The sequence below is a fragment of the Mirounga angustirostris genome, unplaced genomic scaffold, assembly GCF_029215605.1.
Source record: "Mirounga angustirostris isolate CCGP_5_RB_7025 unplaced genomic scaffold, mMirAng1.0.hap1 SCAF_16, whole genome shotgun sequence".
Taxonomy (NCBI): domain Eukaryota; kingdom Metazoa; phylum Chordata; class Mammalia; order Carnivora; family Phocidae; genus Mirounga; species Mirounga angustirostris.
This window is the reverse complement of record NW_026991724.1, coordinates 3,739,292-3,757,450: the sequence shown is the minus strand read 5'-3', so window position 1 is coordinate 3,757,450 and position 18,159 is coordinate 3,739,292. Positions and strand designations below refer to the sequence as shown.

At 60.3% G+C, this 18,159-nt stretch overlaps 1 protein-coding gene and 2 long non-coding RNA genes across 10 annotated transcripts in view; 2 read left to right on the top strand and 1 right to left on the bottom strand.

The window, feature by feature from the left end:
* The window catches only part of GSE1 (Gse1 coiled-coil protein), a 400,566-nt gene that overhangs the window by 37,152 nt on the left and 345,255 nt on the right, over window positions 1–18,159 (top strand). The gene's annotated exons all lie outside the window — the stretch shown is intronic.
* LOC129046285 (uncharacterized) lies at window positions 275–15,981 on the bottom strand. 4 transcript variants are annotated; one of them, XR_010408048.1, is made up of 5 exons: window positions 15,894–15,981; window positions 8,286–8,547; window positions 6,518–6,935; window positions 1,485–4,879; window positions 275–409 (listed from the first exon to the last, which is right to left on the bottom strand). It is a non-coding gene; the product is annotated as an uncharacterized LOC129046285 (long non-coding RNA). The 4 variants fall into 4 exon arrangements; XR_010408049.1 differs by lacking the exon at window positions 15,894–15,981 and adding an exon at window positions 9,919–10,228; XR_010408050.1 differs by lacking the exon at window positions 15,894–15,981 and having other exon boundaries at window positions 1,485–1,661; window positions 2,891–4,879; window positions 8,286–9,752.
* Window positions 406–5,232, top strand: LOC123855201 (uncharacterized). Its single transcript, XR_006793475.3, has 2 exons — window positions 406–764; window positions 5,017–5,232. It is a non-coding gene; the product is annotated as an uncharacterized LOC123855201 (long non-coding RNA).

Genomic DNA, 18,159 nt, shown 5'->3' with positions numbered 1-18,159 from the left:
GAGCGAGCGCTGCTAAGCGAGGCGGAGGCCATCCTAGGGCGTCTCTTGCCAGGCTGGGGGCCGGCACTGGCGCCCTTCCTCTGGGTACATAATATCCCATAATAGGGTCTGGCTGTTTGGAGTCCAGAGACGGAAAAAAAGATTGACATCATCCAAGTATTGGGTTCGGTGAGTGGAATGCCTGCTGGGCCCGTCTCCACAGAGGCGGCTTCTCTTCTCCCGGGGAGATGTGCCCAGGTGGCCGCACTGCAGGGAATCGGACTATCCTGGGCTGAAGGGTCCCCCGAGGTTCACGTCCACCGAACCCGTGAGCGTGGCCTTATTTGGGAAGAAGGCCTCTGCGGACACGGTCGAGTACCGAGGAGGCCGCCCTGGCGTAGGATGGCCCTGAGTCCCCCAGCCACTGTCCCTGCAGGAAGAGGGAGACACGTGCACACACAGGGCCACGTGAGGACGGTGGCGGGGGTGTGGTGATGCCACGGCCAGCCAGGGCACGCCAGGAGCTAGAAGAGGCAGGGAGGATCCACCCCAGAGCCTGCGGAAGGAGCGGGATCTCCGACCTCTCCAAACCGAGGGAACGGGTTTCTGTCGTTCAAGCCCCCAGCATGTGGGACAGCAGTGCACGCTCCTGTTGGACCTTGCCCTTGCCCCCCGCCCCCGGCGCTGGCATGCTCCCTCTTACTGCACCTGCTGCCAGAGATGGGAGCGTCTTTCCTGCAGCCTTGGGGCCTCGGTGGGGCTGGCCTTGGGGCAGCACGCAGTAGGTGCGCGGTCTGTTTGTTGAATGCATGAGGGGGATGTCGGGGGCCGTGGGGGGAGGACAGGAAGGGCAGGGGTGCGGCAGGGGGAGGAGGGCAGCCCCTGTGGCCCCTTCCCTCCCTGCATGCGCCCTCCCCTCCCGGCCCAGGCCTGGCTTCTGGGGGCAGGGGGCGAGTAGGGGCACTGAGCCGGCGCAGCCCAGGCCAGAGTGCCCACTGCTCACGTCCCCGCCCTGCCCCTTGCTGCCCGTCTGGCTCTGGGCCACGTACTGGACTGCAGTGTCCCCAGCTGCAAAGTGGGTTTGCAGCATCCCTTCTTTGGGTGTTCTTGGGGAATGAGCGGGGTGGCCTATGGGAAGCCGTGTGCCTGACCTTTGTGTGGGTCTCGACAAAGGCTGATTGGGTTGACGAGCAGCCAGAGCTGGCCTGGGGGGGCGGAGAGAGGACCACCCGCCCGTGGAGAAGGCAGGGGGGCAGGATGGTTGATAGTGTGGCATTAGAGGGGGCTAGGTCTGCACCGTTGTTATCCTGGGGTAACCTTTGAGCAATTGACTCGACCGTTCTCTGCCTCAGTTTCCCCACCCGGAAAATGGGGGAGAGGAGACTCCGACCGCACAGGTGGCCAGGAGGGTATGAAGTGTGGCAGGACACTTGGACCAGCGGCGGTCCACAGAGCCTGCGCCTGGAGAGGATGGGGTGGGGGGAGGTGGGAAGCCGAGAGTGTACCTGACAAGGAGGGCGTGCTGTGCCTGTCGGAACCCGCTTGTCTTCATTTCTGGGCTGCATTGGGGGCTGAGGAGAGAAGCATTGGCGAGGCAGTCCAGGGGAAGCTTGCGGGTGCAGAAGCCTGGCCATCCCTCGGAACGGCTGTGGTCCCCAAGCCATCCACTCCGCTGCCGCCCCCTGTTTTGATGGAGGGGAGGGGACAGGGGGATCCCAGGCTCAGAGGGAGCACAACTTGCCCAAAGCCACACACTGTGGGAGAGGTGGCCCTGGGTCTAGGCCTGTGGACTCCCCGTCCTGGCCTGCCATGGTTCATGTGTTGAGGAGTGAGTAAGATTGGGGTCCCTCCTCACCCACACACCTCCCTGCCGGCACCAGGGAACCTCTGGCAGGATCAGAGGGCAGTCTGATTGTGGAATGGAGGCATCTGGCTGGGGACAGAGACCCCAGCCTGCTTAGCTGGCAGCCAGGGCCCCGTTCACCATCTCGGATCCTGTCCTTCAGAGTAGGGTGGGGGACCCTGACCCTTTTCCTGTGGTCCTTTCTCTCCTTTCTGTGTTTCCTAAAATCGCGTATAAAGGCCCCATGTGCCAGCTGCAGCTCCAGGATCGTGGGCCCCCATCTTTGCTCCCCCGACACCACCAGGAGGGCTGCTTTATGCCCATTGCGCAGATGGGGTCACTGAACCCTGCTGGGCTGGTGTTTCTCCTTCTTTGTTTCCGGCCTGGGCTGGGGAAGGCAGGCTCCCCTGGTCTCCTGGACTTAGGGACAGATGGGCAGCACTTTCCAGGGTGACCCCAGCCTGAGGGAAGGGGGGGGAGTCCCCGCTGCTATTTTGGGCTGCTCCCGGTGGGCCCCGGGCGGGCGCCACCCCCAGGAAGCCGCAGCTGCCCAGACGCGGGAGCATCATCCTGTCCCTGGGGGCCCAGCACCCCCTGCTCGGCCCCTCAGCCCTTTCTCTCAGGGCAGAGGGGGGGACCCCGTGGGCCGAAGCCGCTCAGCACAGCCCCGTGCCTGGGTGTTCAGAGCGCGCTTCGGTCCTCCCTCTGCCGTGGGTGGCTGTAAAAATAGCACTCGGTTTCAGTTAGGCCCGGGCGGGCGGGGGTCCGGTTTCCCCTGCTCCTGGAGGAATTACCGGCCCACATGTTGCCAGGAGGCTTGGCTGGGAGAGGCAAGCGCGGCTCCAGGCCGGCGAGCGAGCGGAGGCACAGATGGAAACTCGATCACCCGGCTCAGCAGACTGTTGGATTTATTTTAAAACCAAGCAGATGGCTGCTGCAGGGGTTTGTTTAAGTTCAGCGCGGAGCCGGGCCCGCAGCCAGGAGCCTCGGGGCAGCTGAGCCAAAAATTTTTCAATGACTTTGGTCGTCAAACCACCTCTTCCCCTCCTTTTTGAACTTCAGCCTCACCACACACATGTCGGCCTTCTCGCGCCTTCTCCCGTGGCCGCGCTGTGCGCCTTCTCCCGTTCTCTTTGTCTCTGTCTCTGGGTGTCTCTCTCCCTTCTGTTCCTCTCTCAGTATGTGTCTCTCGGTCTCTGTCTCTCCACGTCTCTCTGTGCTTCCGTGTCTCTCTCTGTGTCTCTGGGTCTCTCCCCACCCCTTTCCTCAGGAAGTCTTCCCAAAACGTCCTCCCTGCTCCCTGGCTCCTTCCAGCCTCCTCCCGCCCCGCCCCCACCCCGCCTGTGCCCCCACTGCAGCCCCCCTCTCTCCTCCCCAGCCCAGCGAGGCACATGGGAGAACAGCCAAGCCTTTGTGGCCACTCCACGTCCTCTGGGCTGTCCTCGCTCTGAGACACGGTGGCTGGGAAAACCAGGCCCCCAACCGTAAAATCCTGGAGTAGACCAGCCCTCCAAGGTCAAGTGGCTCAGCCCCTGCTTTAGGCAGGGAGGCCAGGGGAGGCCAGGGGAGGCCGGGGCAGCCTGCAGCTGTCCCTGCTGGGGGGGAGGGGCGGAGCCTGGTCACCCACGAGGAGCCCACTCTGTGGCTCGTTTGCTGGGGAGGTCAGCTGCAGGCTACTGAACGCCCCCCACCCCGCCCCCGACACACACACACACACACACACACAGCTTCTGTACAGGGCGAGCCACATGCCCCACGCCCCCGCAGGGATTAATTGGTCCCTGTTCAAATGGCAGCAGGCCCCAGACCCCCAGCCGGGGCTGCCCCCTAGCCCGCATCCCCTCGGGCTCAGCCTGCTCAGCCCTCTCTGCCGGGGCTTCCTAAACAAGCCGGGGATTTAAAATAGCAGCCAGCGCTGTAACTAACGCAAGTCCAGAGAGGAGCGCCTTGCAGGCGGGTGGGGGCGGGGGGCATGGCGTCCAGCCTCCTGGGACCGTTGCAGGGGCTGCTGATGGCACTCGGGCTCCTTGCCTGGGCTGGGCAGGCCCTGGTTGGAGACGGGCGTTTTCCCGCCTCTGGGTGGGGAGGTCAGCTCTCTGCTTGACCTGGCGGGAGCTGACTCAGCTGCTGGCCCGGCCCTTCTCCCCCAGGGTCACCCCTGTCTGGCTGGGCCAGCCTCAGGGAGGGCGGGGGAGGCCTATGCCCACCAGGCCACGGGGCAGCCACGGGTCTCCTGGGGGTGCCTGGGAGAGGGGAGAGGACAGCAGTCCGGGTCCACAGCTCCCTTCCTCGGAGCTGCACCCCTGCTGGCAGGCACCTGCCCGGCCCTCCATTGCCCCCCTGCCCCGCCTGAGGCCCCAGGTGCAGCAGCCTCAGGCACTTCAGGGTGGAGGCCCCAGCCTCTTCCTCCGTCGGACGCTCGGGGCCAGATTGGTCCAGAACCTCAGTCTGCCGCGCCCAGCCCCTGAGTGGGGGCCAGAGCAGGACTCCCCAACTCCGGGCTGGCCCTGTCTGCCAGTGAATTGGCCAAGTGGCTGGCAGGACCACAGGTGGAGCTGGAGGCGCACGATGGGGGGTTCGACGCTCTCCAGGACACCCTCAGTGGTTGAAACTGGCCCACGGGCAGCTTTAGATCCGGGAAAGACGTTGCTGGTTGGCCGGGGGGGGGGGGGGGGGCGGCAGTTAGACCTATTTTTCCAAACAGCTGGCTCCCCCTTCCAGTAGCCATGCGCCAACGGCTGTCAGATCAGGCAGCTTGGACGTTGTGACCAAGTCGAGCACCTCCTCAAACACACATGTAGCCGGGAAGCCGAAAACCGTGGCCCAATTACAAATACATCTGAGGCTCGCCGCGTGGCCTGCCGACGGAGGACCGTCCGCGTTGCAAACCCTCTGTCCGAAGTTGGGAAGCTTTTGTTTATTTATTTTCTGTCTCACTGGTCTCCTTCCTGGGGGCGGCCCCTCCGGCTCAGCGCGCCTTCCCGGCCGGTGGACTCACCAGATTCACCGGATTCACCCCCGGGCTCCGTGCTTACAGTGACATTTCTTCTTCTCTCTCTATTTTAATTTTGCATACGAAAGAGGAAAATAAAAAATGTTAAGCTGTATACCGTCCACCACAGAAGCACGTTTGTGGGATGTTTCAGTGGGCACTGTTACCAGGTTGATTTTGATTGTTTTCTTCGTTGTCGTAGGAAGAAGTCGGTTTGCCGGCCAGGCAGGAATCAAAGCTATCTGTTCTATCTCAGAGAAATGCAGAAAAATGTCTTCAAACTTAGCATCACTGTCAGTTTTAAGTTCTTCGGACTCCTGAACTTGATGATGCCAAATGGGGCCAGCACCATTTTTTTTTTAACACTTTTTTTGTTGTGTAAAAAAATGAACATTAAACAAACGCAATGTAAAATTTACCACTGTAACCATTTTCCAGGGTATAGTCCAGTGGTGTTAAGTACCTCCATGCTGTTATGCAACCCTCAGGGCCATGCCCATTTCATTCTAGAACTTTCTCATCATCCCTGATGGAAACCCTGTACCCATTCTCAGGACCATTGTTAAGATGTTCTGGAGCTAAGACCTCCTTCCCTCAGCTTCCCAGGGCAACGCCTGGCACCTCTCAAAGGCTGGCGGAGGTGGGGCCCCCACCGAGGTTCCTGCATCGGGTTGGGGGGAGGCACCCTTCGATGCCGTGGGGAGAACAAAGGAGCAGAGAGCCCTGGGAGGAATCTCTGTGCTGGTGATGGCATCGAGCATGGAGAACAGGGAGAAGGGGAGAAGCGAGGGAAGATGAGGTTTAGGAACATAGAGGAGAGATTTCTGGAGCCAAACTCATTAAAAAAAAAAAAATCCTCGGTCTGGTTGGCAGCCGAGAAGCATTTTTATATTTGGGTTTAGCTCGAGGCTCTACAAATTAGCGTGGTCTGTTCCAGGTCGGGTTTAGAACTTCGTTCAGTTCGAGTCTGACTCCCTGGTTTCCTGGATGCCACATGATATGGCAGGATGGGGAGGCTTTAGCATTCATTCCGCAGAGGCTCACTGAGCACCTACTATGTGCGGGCCCTGCTCTGAGTAGGGGAGGGGGAGCTGCGAGCCACATGGACCCAGCCCAGCCCCAGTCGAGATTCCCTTCTGCAGAGCAGCAGGCAGTGACGAGGGAGTAAGTATGCACCGTGGTGTCACGTGGAGGTCAGTGCTGTGAGTAGCCGTGAAGCCAGTGAGGGTCGGAAGCAGGGAACAGGGCCTCGTGGGGACTGACTGGGAGATACTGTGGTCAGGGGGCCTCCGAGCAAAGCGCTGAATGGAGTGAGGGCCAGAGCAGGGAGGAGCGGGTCCTGTTAGAGGGGACCAGAAGGACTGTCAGTGCAGAAGCCCAGAAGAGGTGGGAATGAGTTTGGGGTTTTGTGGGCAAAGCAGGAGGCCGTGTGGCTGGAATGGATGAGGAGCAGGGAGGAGGGAGAGCGGGGCAGGGGTGGTGGGGTCTGAGTGGTCAGTAGGGGCTGGAGGACGTGGAGCGCTGGGTGTTCACTCTGAGTGGGAAGGGCATCTCTTGGGGAAGCTCCCCAGGAAGATATGAGCTGATTCACGCAGCCCCCTCCCTCTGGCGGCTTGGTGGGGAGCAGACGGGAGAGGCACCGTAATTAATAATATTCACAATAGCAAAGAGTACATTGAGTCCTGTCAGGGCTCACTTCTTACCCTTCCAGTTGCGTTTTCATCCTCCCGACTACTTGAAAGAAGGTCTCGGTTTGGAATTGCCATCTCACATGCCTCTCTCTCACTGGCTATGTGAGTTATCTCTCGCACGCGGTGTAACAAAACACCCCAGAATGTTGCAGCTTCAAACAACAAAGAGTTCTTGTCTCACAGTCTCTGTGGGGAGTGGCTCGGCTGGGTGATTCTGGCTCCAGGTCTCCATTGAGACTGTAATCAGGGAGGTGCCTGGGGCTGTGGTCTCAGCCGAAGGCTCCACTGAGGCTGGAGGACCAGCTGCCAAGATGGCTCCCTCACACCGGTGGCTGGAGGCCTCGGTCCAGTGCTCGCTGGTGGCAAGAGGGCTCAGTGCCTTGCCACGGGGGGCTCTCTGCTGAGCAGCTGGCTTTGCAGAGTGAGTGATCTAGGAGAGAACCAGGAGGAAGCTCTTTGCCTGTAATGACGTGGTCTCAGAAGCCACACGCTGTGACTCCCGCCCTCTTCTCCTCATTGGTAGTGAATCACTAAGTCTGGCCCATACTCAAGGGCTCCACCTCTTCACCGAGTGAAGCGTGTCGGAGCATCTGTGGACGTATTTTTTAAAACTACCACACTCGCTGATCTCTCTTTTTTTAATAAGAGTAGGCCTCAGGCCCAGAGCCTTCTTTGGGATTAGTACTTGGCTAAAACTGAACGGCACTGTTTCATTTTCATGGTATGGGTTTTTAGGGTCACCTTCTATTTATGTTACTTAATACCGATTTTCCTTTTGTGGTCGTCATATACATTTCAAATTTATTTAAGCAAAGAAGGTAAGTTGATTGAAGGGAAACCATGAAGTAAGAAATCCTATGTAGGATTAAGACGAGGAACGAGGAGAGTGGAAATGCCAGGGAGCGGGCAGGTGGGACATGGCGACCAAGCCTGGGGCCCACGGGCAGCCGAGGGGCCAAGCATGTGGGCTCTGGAGCCATGCTGCCTGGGTTCGAATCCTGGCTCAGCCACCTGCACCTGTGTGACTCTGGGTAACCATCTTTGGGCCTCAGTTTCCCTCTTGATAAGGTGAGGGAACAGTCTGCTGCCTGGCACTGTTTTGGAGTTCAGGCTGTCTGGAATCTCCAAGGAGGGGCCTCTGTATGTAGCAAGGGCTCTGTGAGTGTCCCCTGCTAGGAAATGAGTCGGTACGCAGCCTCACCACACTGTCTGTGGGGCTGGTCCTGATGCCCCCAGTGGGAGGGACGTGGGGGTTTGTGTGGACGGAGCGCTAAGAAGATACCACCCCTTCCCTCTGCTTAGAGCAGCGGCAGCCCTTGGCAGTGAGGGTGGGGGAGACTCCTCTGTGGGGTTCTTCATCTGATCAGAAAGCCGAGGGGGGGACCCGTGAAGGAGTAAGTAACACGGGCAGTGCTCATTCTCCTTACCCAGTTGCCTGCCTGCCTGCTCGTCTACCCTTCCGTCCTCCCTCTCTGGCTCCCTCCATCCATTTTTCGCCCACGCATCCATCCATTTCTCCTTCCATCATCCATGCTTGCATGCATCCATCGTCCATCTGTCTGCCTTTCCTTCCTTCTTCCAGCCATTTATAGATCTGTCTTACCTGAGTCCTTCATCCATCCATCCATCCATCCATCCATCCATCCATCCATCCATCCATCCATTCATCCATTTTTCCTTCCTTTCTGTTCATCCACCTATCTGCCCATCTGCCCATCTGTTGGTCCATCCATCCATCCATCCATCCATCCATCCATCCATCCATCCACTGAGGACTTACCAGTGAGTAAAACAGCCCCTGCCATCAGCGCTCCAGTCCCGTCGGGGAGGCCTGCACGCCGGGAAGGAACGCAGAGGAGGTGGCTCTCTTGTGGCGTGGCAAGCACCTGCTGGGTGCGGGCGCCGCGGTCCGTGAAGGCAAGCCCGTGTGGACCTCACAGTGGGTGTGTCCACGCCACAGGGTGTCAGAGGGGGTGTGATCGGCTCTGCCCAGCAAAGGACGCAGTACTTGCAGGGGCTCTTGAGGGATGTGCAGGAGTTGGCTGGGTTGGGGGCGGGGAACACGAGTGTATGGGCATGGTTGGGGAAGTCTACACGGTTGGGGCAGGTCTGGGAGGGTAGCGCACGGGATCTGAGAGGCTGGGGCCAGAATGGGGGTGGTTGGGCCCAGGGGAGGTTCCTTTCAGGCCAGCCAGGACTCGGGATCTGTGTTGGCCCTGCCTGAGCCCCGGGAGATGCGAACTCATTCACACACTTCTTCACTCAGCAGTCCCCAAACCCTGGCCACATGCTGGCACGGGGGCGCAGCTGTAAACAGGACAGGCGTGGCCCTGCCCTCGAAGGCACACCGGCTAGTCAGAGGCCTCACACATTAAACAGAGCTCAGCACAAAGAAAGGATCATGCTGGGCAGTGAGGAGCGGCGGAGAGATCCGCACACGAGAGGGCGTGATGGGGGTGCTGCCGCGGGGGGGCCAGGAGGTGGCAGGTGGGCAGAGAAGGGCACTGCACAAAGGCCCTGCGGTGGGTGTAGGCCGGCCTGTTGGAGGAGACAGTGTGCAGTCCAGGCTCTCAAGGAGCCCTTTGCTTGGCTCTGGTGAAGAGTCAGTGGGTTCCAGGGCTGATGTCAGGAGTCAGGGGTGGGGAGGGCTCTGCAAAGGGTTTGGTTTATTTTTTTCCTGTGGGTGCTGGGGAGCCATGGAAGGTTGCTGAGCAGGGGAGGGTTATAAACACTGTTCTTGGGCAGCAGTGTGCAGGAGGGGGAGGACAAAGCCCTGCGTCCAGAAGCTTCTGTGAATGCTGAGTCAGTGCAGTGAATGCCCTGGCTTTAAGGTCAGCCAAGCCTGGGTTTGAATTCCTGCCTGTCCATGAACTTGCTGTGTGACTCGGGGAAGGTACTCACACGCGCTGAGCCTCAGTGTGCTCACCTGTAAGATGGGGGGGAGCGACAGTGCCCGCGTCTGGGGTCGTCATGGAGAGGCGAGGAAGCGTTGTGTGTAAACGTCCAAGTCCCTGCCTGCAGGCCGTGCCTAGCATCCTCCATCCTTACAGTGTCCCAACCCCGAGAGACCCACATAGAGCCAGCAGAGAGGGAGGGAAGCTCAGTCATGTCAGATCCACTTTCGGTAGCAGAGGGCGGTCAGCAGTAACATGTTCTTGAGCCCAGAGGAGCAGATAGCAGAAGAGGAGATGGTGCAGAAAGATGTGAGCCTCCTTCTCCCTCAGTTTACCCTGCTGCAAAGCACCCTGGCCCCCCCACCCCCCCACAACACACACACACCCTGAGCCTGGGGCGTTCGGCCCTCGCTGGAGAGAACACGCCCGAGAGAGTTACGTGGCCCCCAGCCCAGCAGCCTGCTCTGAGCTGTGCAGGGCCTGGGCATCCGACAAGCCAGACAACTGTTTTTGACTCACTGTTGCGAGGCTGCCAAGTGGAATTGCTTTCACACTCGGCTGTGGCGGGAGGGGCCGAGAGACACGGCTCTCTCCCCCGAAGGTGAAGCTCGCTGGCGGGGAGTCAGGGAGGGCTGCCTGCAGGGAGGTGGGGGGGGCACCTCTGGACCGGTGGCCGAGTCCCCCCCACCCCGCCCCCTGGGCCGATAGGACGCCCACCTCGCGGGCCGCCAGCCTGGCTGTCGGTGGGCGAGGGCGGCACAGCCAGCGGGCGGGCTGCGTCATCGGCAGCCTGGAGCCAGCTGCTCCGGCCTTGGCAGGGGGAGCGCAGAGCAAGTCAGCGCAGCCGCCGCGGTGCCAAGGCCGGGAGCAGACTCACGGCTCCTGTTCGGCTCCCGCGGGCTGGGCCTCTGCGCCTGCCCGGCTTCCCCCGGTCCCAGCCTACCCCCCACCCCGGGCCCCTACATTTTCTGACTGTGATGGCTAATTACACCTCATGTCTGTTGGGCACTTTCTTTGTACTGAGCACCGTGCTAGAGGTTTTCGAGCTGTACTAAATTATTTAACACTCCAAAGTATTCCCATTTTTATAGAGGAGAAAATGGAAGCACAGAGAGGTCAAGTAACTTGCCTGAGGTCACACAGCCAGCAAGTAGTAGAGCTCAGATTTGAACCCGAAAAGACTGGTTCCAGAAATCACTTCTTTTATCTGCTTCATAAGACCACCTCCCACAACCAGTAATGAGAGTGTAAACCCCAGCTCCCAGCCCCAAGTGTACAAGAGATGACCCTTTCCTTCAGGTAAATCCAAGCATGATTCTCTTGACCCTTTCCTCATGGTTGCAAGCTGGCTGCCATAGCTCCAAGCATCACGTTCTCACATGATAATATCCAGAAGCAGGATGGGAAGAGGAAGGGGGCTCTCTCGCTCTTTTCTCTTTTGGGGAAGAGTGTTTCCCAGAAGATTTCAGCCAACTTGAGTCCACTTGTCCAGGCCTGGTCATCTGCGCAACTGTAATTGCAGGGGTGCTGGGAATAGGAGTCTCTGACCTTTTCAGACTTCATGGGGGGTAGGCTGTGCCATCAAAAAAGAAGGGGGTAGGAATGGCTGGTGGGTGGGCAGCTCACATGGCTTACTCCATCACTGATCTTCGAGCAGCCCTGCACGATAGGGATGCTGTCTCCATTTCATAGATAGGGGAACTGAGGCTTAGTGATAGGGGTCTTGTCTGTCCCCTTTTGATCCCGTGCTGTCCTAGTGTCTGAGCTGTGTGGCTTTGTTGTAGAACTGCCTGTCCAGCTGGGGGGTCAGCCTCTGGCAGGAAGGGCAAGGCTTGTTTGTCTATAGGCTATCCTCATCTGACTCAGGGATGAGCATCTAGAAGGTTCTAAATCACTGGATGCCATATGAGAAGGGCTTGTGTGACCCCTGGCCCTTTCTATCCTTAAGTGACAAGCCCAACTCCAGCGCACGCTAGCAAGAAGGGGCATTATTGAACTGACTGAGGGTGATGCTGCCTTCAGGCCCCGTGGGTCCCAGGTTCATCGGATGCCGCCCGGCCTCTGCCTTTCTCCATCCTCAGCTCTGCTTTTTCCTGGGTGGGATTCCCTTGTTGGCAGGTTCTCTTCACAAGGCTGTCAGAGACTGCCACCAGCAAGCAGTTCGAGGCTGACATCTAGTGACTCCAGAGTGGGGAGAAGAACAGTTCCCTAGCTAATGTCCCAGAGAAGACCCTGATTGGCTCAGCCCGGTACACCTGCCCACCCCTACGGAGAGAAAGGGAGTGTGCTGATTGACAGCCCCGCGGGGTTGGGGAGGGACAGATGCTGGTTAGGTAAAGTGAAAAAGGTGCAGCCTACAGATGAGTGGGTGGAAGGACAGAAAGATGGGAAGAGAACAGACGGACAGGCGGATGGATGCATGCATGGTTGAGTGTGTGGAGGGTCAGGCAGATGGATGCTTAGATGGATGGATGGACCAGTCGCTGGTCACACGGGTGGGACAGAGGGGTGACTGGCTGGATGTAGCCCCTTTCTCTGCCTTCCTCAGGGGCCGTCTGTGTGGAGCTGCCTGCGTGAGCAGTGTGATGGCTATGCGGGGTCTTCCTTGCAAGAGCTGCCGGCCGAGGTCCCAAAGCCCATCCAAACCTTGACAGTTTCGCTTCTGTGTCAAGGCCATTTCCATTCCTTCCTCCCGTGAGTGTCTTTTGTAACACTCCCTGCTCCCCCAGCACAAAATGATGCCTGAAAACTTCGAAGGTCGAGAAAAACTTGCAAAAAGCAAATGGAGAGTCACCATGGTCCTGGCCTCCAGGGAACCCCGGTGCCGACAGCTGGTGGGTGTCGCTCGGTGCCTCTTCTCTGAGGGCTGCCAGTGCCCACGCTTGGCAGACCCTCTGCCTTGGTTAAGGGGCGTCAGGCTCGTGGGGCCTGGGCCCAGCCAGATTTGCTTCCCCGCAGTTGGGCGTGGGAGACGGAAAACAGTGAGGCTTTTTGGCAGGCAGGCCGTGGAGAAGGCGTTGGCCTTTGCTACATCCCTTGGAAGGCACATGCTTGTCACCCCAAGGCCAGACTGGGCCAAGTGCTTTCCCTGACTTCGTCCTTGGGAGTGGCCTTCTGGATGCTAAAGAACACGCAGAGCCCAATGAGAGGCCCTGGCCACGAGGCGCTTCCCGGGGGCACGCTTCGAGAAAACCAGGCCTCGTATCTGAATGGAAATGTTCTATACATTCTGCTCCCCTCAGGCCTCAAGCTTCGGCCCGGGATGGATGGGGGCTGTGGGGGGAAGGACCCAGACTACCCCATCGGACGCCCTCAGGTGGGTGGGTGGATCGGGGCTCAGGGTGTGGCCAGAATTGGGAGCAAAGAGGGACAGGACTGCCTCCTGGTGCCTTGACCTGCTTAGGATGTGGGTGTGGGAGCCAAATGGACAGATCCTCACATGGTGCTTCTTCCTGGGCTCTGGAGCAGGGAGGGGTCCTGCTGCCACAGCCCCTTGCCCCCTCTGTCCTGGGCACCGGCTCTTTTTCATCCAGCACTCAAGTGTCACCTCCTCCTGGAGGCCCAAGTGCTCCGCTGAAGACAGCTTCTCTCCACCCTGGTTGCATCTTCAGGATCTCAGCCCTGTGTTTGTGTCCTTTTCGGTAGGAGCGGATGAATGAATGAACGGCTCTGGGGTTCCTGTTGTGTAAGGCACATGAGCCCAGGCCAGACACACACAGCTGGGCTTCTGGGTCAGAGAGGGCGGTGGGTGGGTGGGCAGGGGTGGGGATCTCTGCGCTGTGGTCCCGGAGGTCTCTCGGGGGCTGCTGGCTCTGGATGGGTCGCTACCCGGCGCTTGTTCTCATCGGTGAAATGCGCGGGGAAGGACAGTCCCACCCAGCCTTCCCGCCCCGAAGAATCCTCACCATGACCACCCTCCCTGCTCGCAAAGGCAAGGTGTCTGCCAAACCATGTTTATCAGCCCATCAGTAATTCATTTCCTCATTTTTTATTAATCACCCTGCCCACCAGCCAAAGCTTCAGATGGGCATGAGAAGCCTGAGAGGTACAAGGCTGACAGCCTTGCAGCCCCGAGCAAGGGACCGTGGGGCTGGAACCTGGCTGGGGCCCTGGAGTGGAGGCTGCACGGGGCGGTGTGGCCTTTGGGGGTGTTTGTAACAGCTCTGGGGCCCTGTCTTGTCTCCCCACAGGGTGGGAACGGGCTTGACCGCCGTGTGCACGCGTGTATGTGTGTGTGCTCATGCTAAGTACAGCGTGAACGTACAGGGTGTTGCGCGGGATCAGCGTGTGGTGTCTGAAATCTGTGCCGACGTGTGCGTGTGCGTGCACAGCCTGGGTACCGTGGGTGGCGTGCTCTTGCATGTGTGGCGGATGCAGACGGCAGTGTGCTGTGCATCTGCGTGTGTGCGCGGGCATGTGTGGTGGTCTGCGTGTCTGCGTGTCTGCGTGTGGGGCTTGTGCATGGGTGGAGGCAGTGGGAACAGGGGGACTGACAGGGAGTTTCTTCGGATGATTAATGGCCTCTGGAAGGAGGCGCCGCATCCATCAGACACTCCTGGCTGGTTCTGAGCTTGGCATCCCGCCCACCTTCTGGCTGGACCAGCCCAGGTGAGGCTGCGCTCCCAGCCCGGGTGGCCCCGGGCTATAGGGTGGGCCCCAGAGGGGACAGAGAGCCCCCTTCAGAGTTGCCTGGGGCTTGGCTTGCCCTAGGCCCCTTCTCCCCTGGCCCCCCATACACAGAGGGCACGGCCACCTGGATGGCAGCACAGAACGCAAGTCCTCCGACCCCGCCCCCCCCACTGTCACATACACACGCCTGTAATAAATGCAGATTCCAGGGCCTCCCCACCGGACTCTAGTGTGGTGGGGCAGACCGGTGCCTAGGAATCTGCATTTTTAGCAAGACTCACAGGGGTCTGATTCTGGACGGCTTTAGACCCCACTCTGAAGACCCCACCTAGTGCTACCAGGGGACCTTGGCATTGCCCTCCCCTTGCTGCTCCCGCATTCGCCCCTGGGGCATCTATTCTCTGCCTCTCATTTGCTCAGTGACCTGGGCCATTTCCCTATTTTACTGATAATCCTGTGTCTTACTAGCTTTGGGAACTTTCTGGGCCTCAGCTTCTTCCTCTGCACAGCGGGATTAATGTTAGCACCAGCTTCCTTGGGTTCTCTGGTTCTTGGAAGGAATGGGGTGCGCCTGCAGAGTTCCCTAGGCATCTCCGTGTCTGTCATCGCTGTTCTGTGCCCTGGAGACGGGGTGTGTGGTTAGATGGGGCACTGTGGCTCTTAGTGGGTGGTCAGGGAGGTGAACACCATTCCAGATCCTAATAAAAGTATCTGAGCTATAGGACCTGTGGGGTTTGTCCTCATCATTCCCAATGTATAGATGAGAAAACCAAGGCTCTGAGTCACGAGATTCACCGAAGGTCATTTGGCCCCATGAGGACAGGATCCCAAAGCCAGGGGCCTCACCCTCTCCTTGGCCCTCAGGTGGGAGAAGAGTAGGGTTAAGGCCGCCAGCACCCCCAACCCCCACCCCCAGCAGCCCTGAAAACGCCAGCCGGGCAGGCGGGGCTGGAGGGCTTGGGAGGCTCTAGAGCCTAAGCCGCCAGCAAATCCAGCCCAGCTGGGGGATTAGACCGCATCTGGCTTGGTTTACACCCGAGAAACAAAGGCGGCTGCCGGCGCCTTTATCTAGGGAGGAAGGGGCAGGAGGGGGGACTGCCCTTGGCCCTGTGGGGGACCTGGATGGAAGGGAGGAGCGGAATCTGGGCTCTGATCCCCCAACTGGCTCCCTTTCCCCCCTGCCCCCCATGACCCCAGGCTGGTGACCTCACATCTCCCAGTGGAGGACAGGGTGTTCCCGGGGTGAGGTGGAGGGGATAGGCTGGGGGGGAGGGGTGTGAGTTCCCTTGTGGTGCTGGCAGGGAATCCTAGGAGCCCCAGCTCCCTGCAGCTGCGCTTCCCACAGTGGAGATCCCCAATCTAGGGGCCGCTTCCCACAGTGGAGATCCCCAATCTAGGGGGCACCTGCAATGCCTGCCCTTCACCTCTGGCCAGGACCCCCAGCGCAGCACGTGGTCTCCTCTCAGTCACTGAAGGGAAACAGCCAATATAAAAGTAGAACAAGCCCCGCGCGCATCCCCACCGACCCTCCAACGGCAAGGGGGTGGCGTTCTGACCTCTCCCGCCTCGGGGTCCCACGCCTGGCAGGGAGGGGTTCGCTGGGGGGAAGGGTGCTGGGTGTTTTTTGGTCCCCCTAAGGGGGGGTCGGCTCCTGCCCCCAGGGGTGGATGAGCCCCGCAGCCCTTCCGCGTCCCCACGGGGGCTCGGGCCCTCCCCCGCGGCGGCGGCGGCGGCCGTGTGTGCGCGCGGCTCGCCGGAGCCAGGAGCTGACCTTATTAGCCGGGGGCAGCTGTGCGCCGTGCGCATCTGGCGGCGGCCTGCGCCCCCGCCCCCCGCCCCCCGCCCCCCGCCCGGCCTGGCGTTACCTTCCAGGAATGCTGGCAGCGCGCGCGCATCTGGAGCGCGTTTCTGGGGGCAGCCGGCGCCCCCTCCGGCGCCTGGCCCGGGGCTGGGGGTGGGCGCCGCCCCGCCCGGATTTCCTGGCTCCTCCCTCCTCTTGCCGCTGTCGCTCGGGGCAGCTCCTCCGGAAAGGACTTGGCCTTCTCCCGGCGGGCTTGGGGCGGGGAGACCTGGGCGCGGGGGGCCATCTGCCCAACACCCCGGCAATGTAGAGAGGAGGGAACGGGCCTGGAGCGCTCAGGGGTCCGGAGTCACGCGGCTGTCCCCTGGGGTGTGGCCAGTGCAGCTGCAGATGCTGATTTCGGTGTTAAACTCCCAAGGTCTGAGTCTGCTAAAGCCCGCAGGGGTTCATGGTCAGATCCCGTGTGTGGCATCGCCCGGCTGGGGCTTCATCTCTGGCCTGCTGGGCTAGAAGCTCTGGGATCCCCTGGCCGCCCCGGGCCAGGGAAGGAATGAAGGGCTCCCTCTGAGGAATACTGTGACCGCTGCAGGCTGTGTAAGGCACAGAGTGCGGCCCTGTCCCCAGCCCAGCCCCTCATTTCAGAGCTGTGTGGCCTGGGCATGTGACCTAACCTTTCTGTGCCTCAGCCTCATCTGTAAAATGGGCAGGGTACCTAACTTCAGGGGAGGAATGCCGAGGTGATACAAGTGTCCCTGAGTCTGGAGGACTGCAGTGGGACAGGGTTCAGGCTGCCTGGGGTGGATGGGGAGGCTTCCTTGAGAGGACGAGGAGGGCTGATAACCACGGGTCAGGTGGAGGAGAGAGGGAGGGGCCTTTGGGAGCGAGAGAACAGCAGGGGCCTTTGGGTGGAGGAGGGAGGGTGGATTGGGCCAGCATGAGGGCTGTGAATGGCCACTCTTGGGTGCCCGGCATCTTTTAGACTTTGTGGCTGGGCCATGGGGAGCTCTTGAAGGTTCATGAGCAGGAGAGTGGCCTGTGGACCCCAGGCAACAATTCTTTCTCCAGCTGTGAGTGGAGGGCCCCAGGGTCTGTCAGCAAATGATCCCTGCCCCCTGCAAAGCCTCCAAACTGTGACCATCCTGCCCCCCTCCAGGCAGGCCCCCGCCCTGGGACCCCTGCTCAGTGACCCCTGCCACCCCTTCCTCAGGCCCCATATCCTTCTCCCTCCTGCAAGATCTCCTGTGACTCACATATACCTGAGTGTGCTCGTCACCTCGATCTCACACCAGGGGTCTTCAGTCTAAAGCTAGCATCTGGTGGAGGGGACAAGGGAGGTGTCCTGAACAGTGAAAAATGGGTCATGCGCAGAGGGGACAGGATGGTACGCCTGGTGGAGGGACTGGCGCGGGCAAAGGCTTGGAGGGGGTCATAAACTTGGGTGCAGTGCACAGTGTGGGGGGCCTGTCCGGATGACTGGAGCCCTGGGGGAAGGCTGGAGTCCAGAGAGGAGAGCTCCAGCCCGGGTTGATGGCTTTGAATGTGTGTGTGGGGGGGTTGCCCCGTCCTGAAGGTAGTGGGGAGCCATTGAGGGTGAGTGAGCAGAAACTCTGCCGGCCATGACAGGTCTGTCTACTGCTGTAACCCCAATGCCTTGAGTGGGGCCTTGGAGCTCCCGAATGCCTAGTTGAGTGAACGAATAAGGGGTGCTGAGGGAGGATGGCTGAGGGCTTGACCTCAGGCAGGAGCAGTGGACAGGAGGGAGCTGAGGCCTGGGGTCCTGGGCTGGGCCACCCAGCCCCCGGTGCTGTCAGATCCAAGATGGCCAGGAATGTTGGCCGTGGGTGCAGGAGGACCCCTGGGTCGTGGCAGCCTGCCAGGGACACTTTCTCTGCCCAAGTTCCCTGCCAGGCCCAACCGGAAGAGCCTGGGGGCCCGACCCTGGCCTGGCGCCACGGGGCACTCGGGGGGGCCACCCTCCAGCCCAGCCACCCGCCAGCCTGCCCTGACCTCCTCCAGACACTGTGTCTCGCCTCCCAGCATCTGCTGCCTGCTTCCTCCCTCCCCACCAAGTGCGCGTTTGTTTTTCTTCCTGAACCATGCCTCCCATGGAGGCAGTCATCCAAAGGAGGTGGTGTTCTGGAGACATCCCTCTGCCCTCTGCAGCCTGACCATGCCTTGCAGCCCTGGAGGGGATGCTGTGGGAGGCCAGGGCCCTGGGGGGGCAGGAAGGCCGGTGGCATCCTCGGATAGGTGGGCTTTCGTCAGCCCTTGGCTCCTGGTCCTGCTGGTGGAATCTGGAGCATGCGTGAGAGCATCCCCTTGCCTCAGTG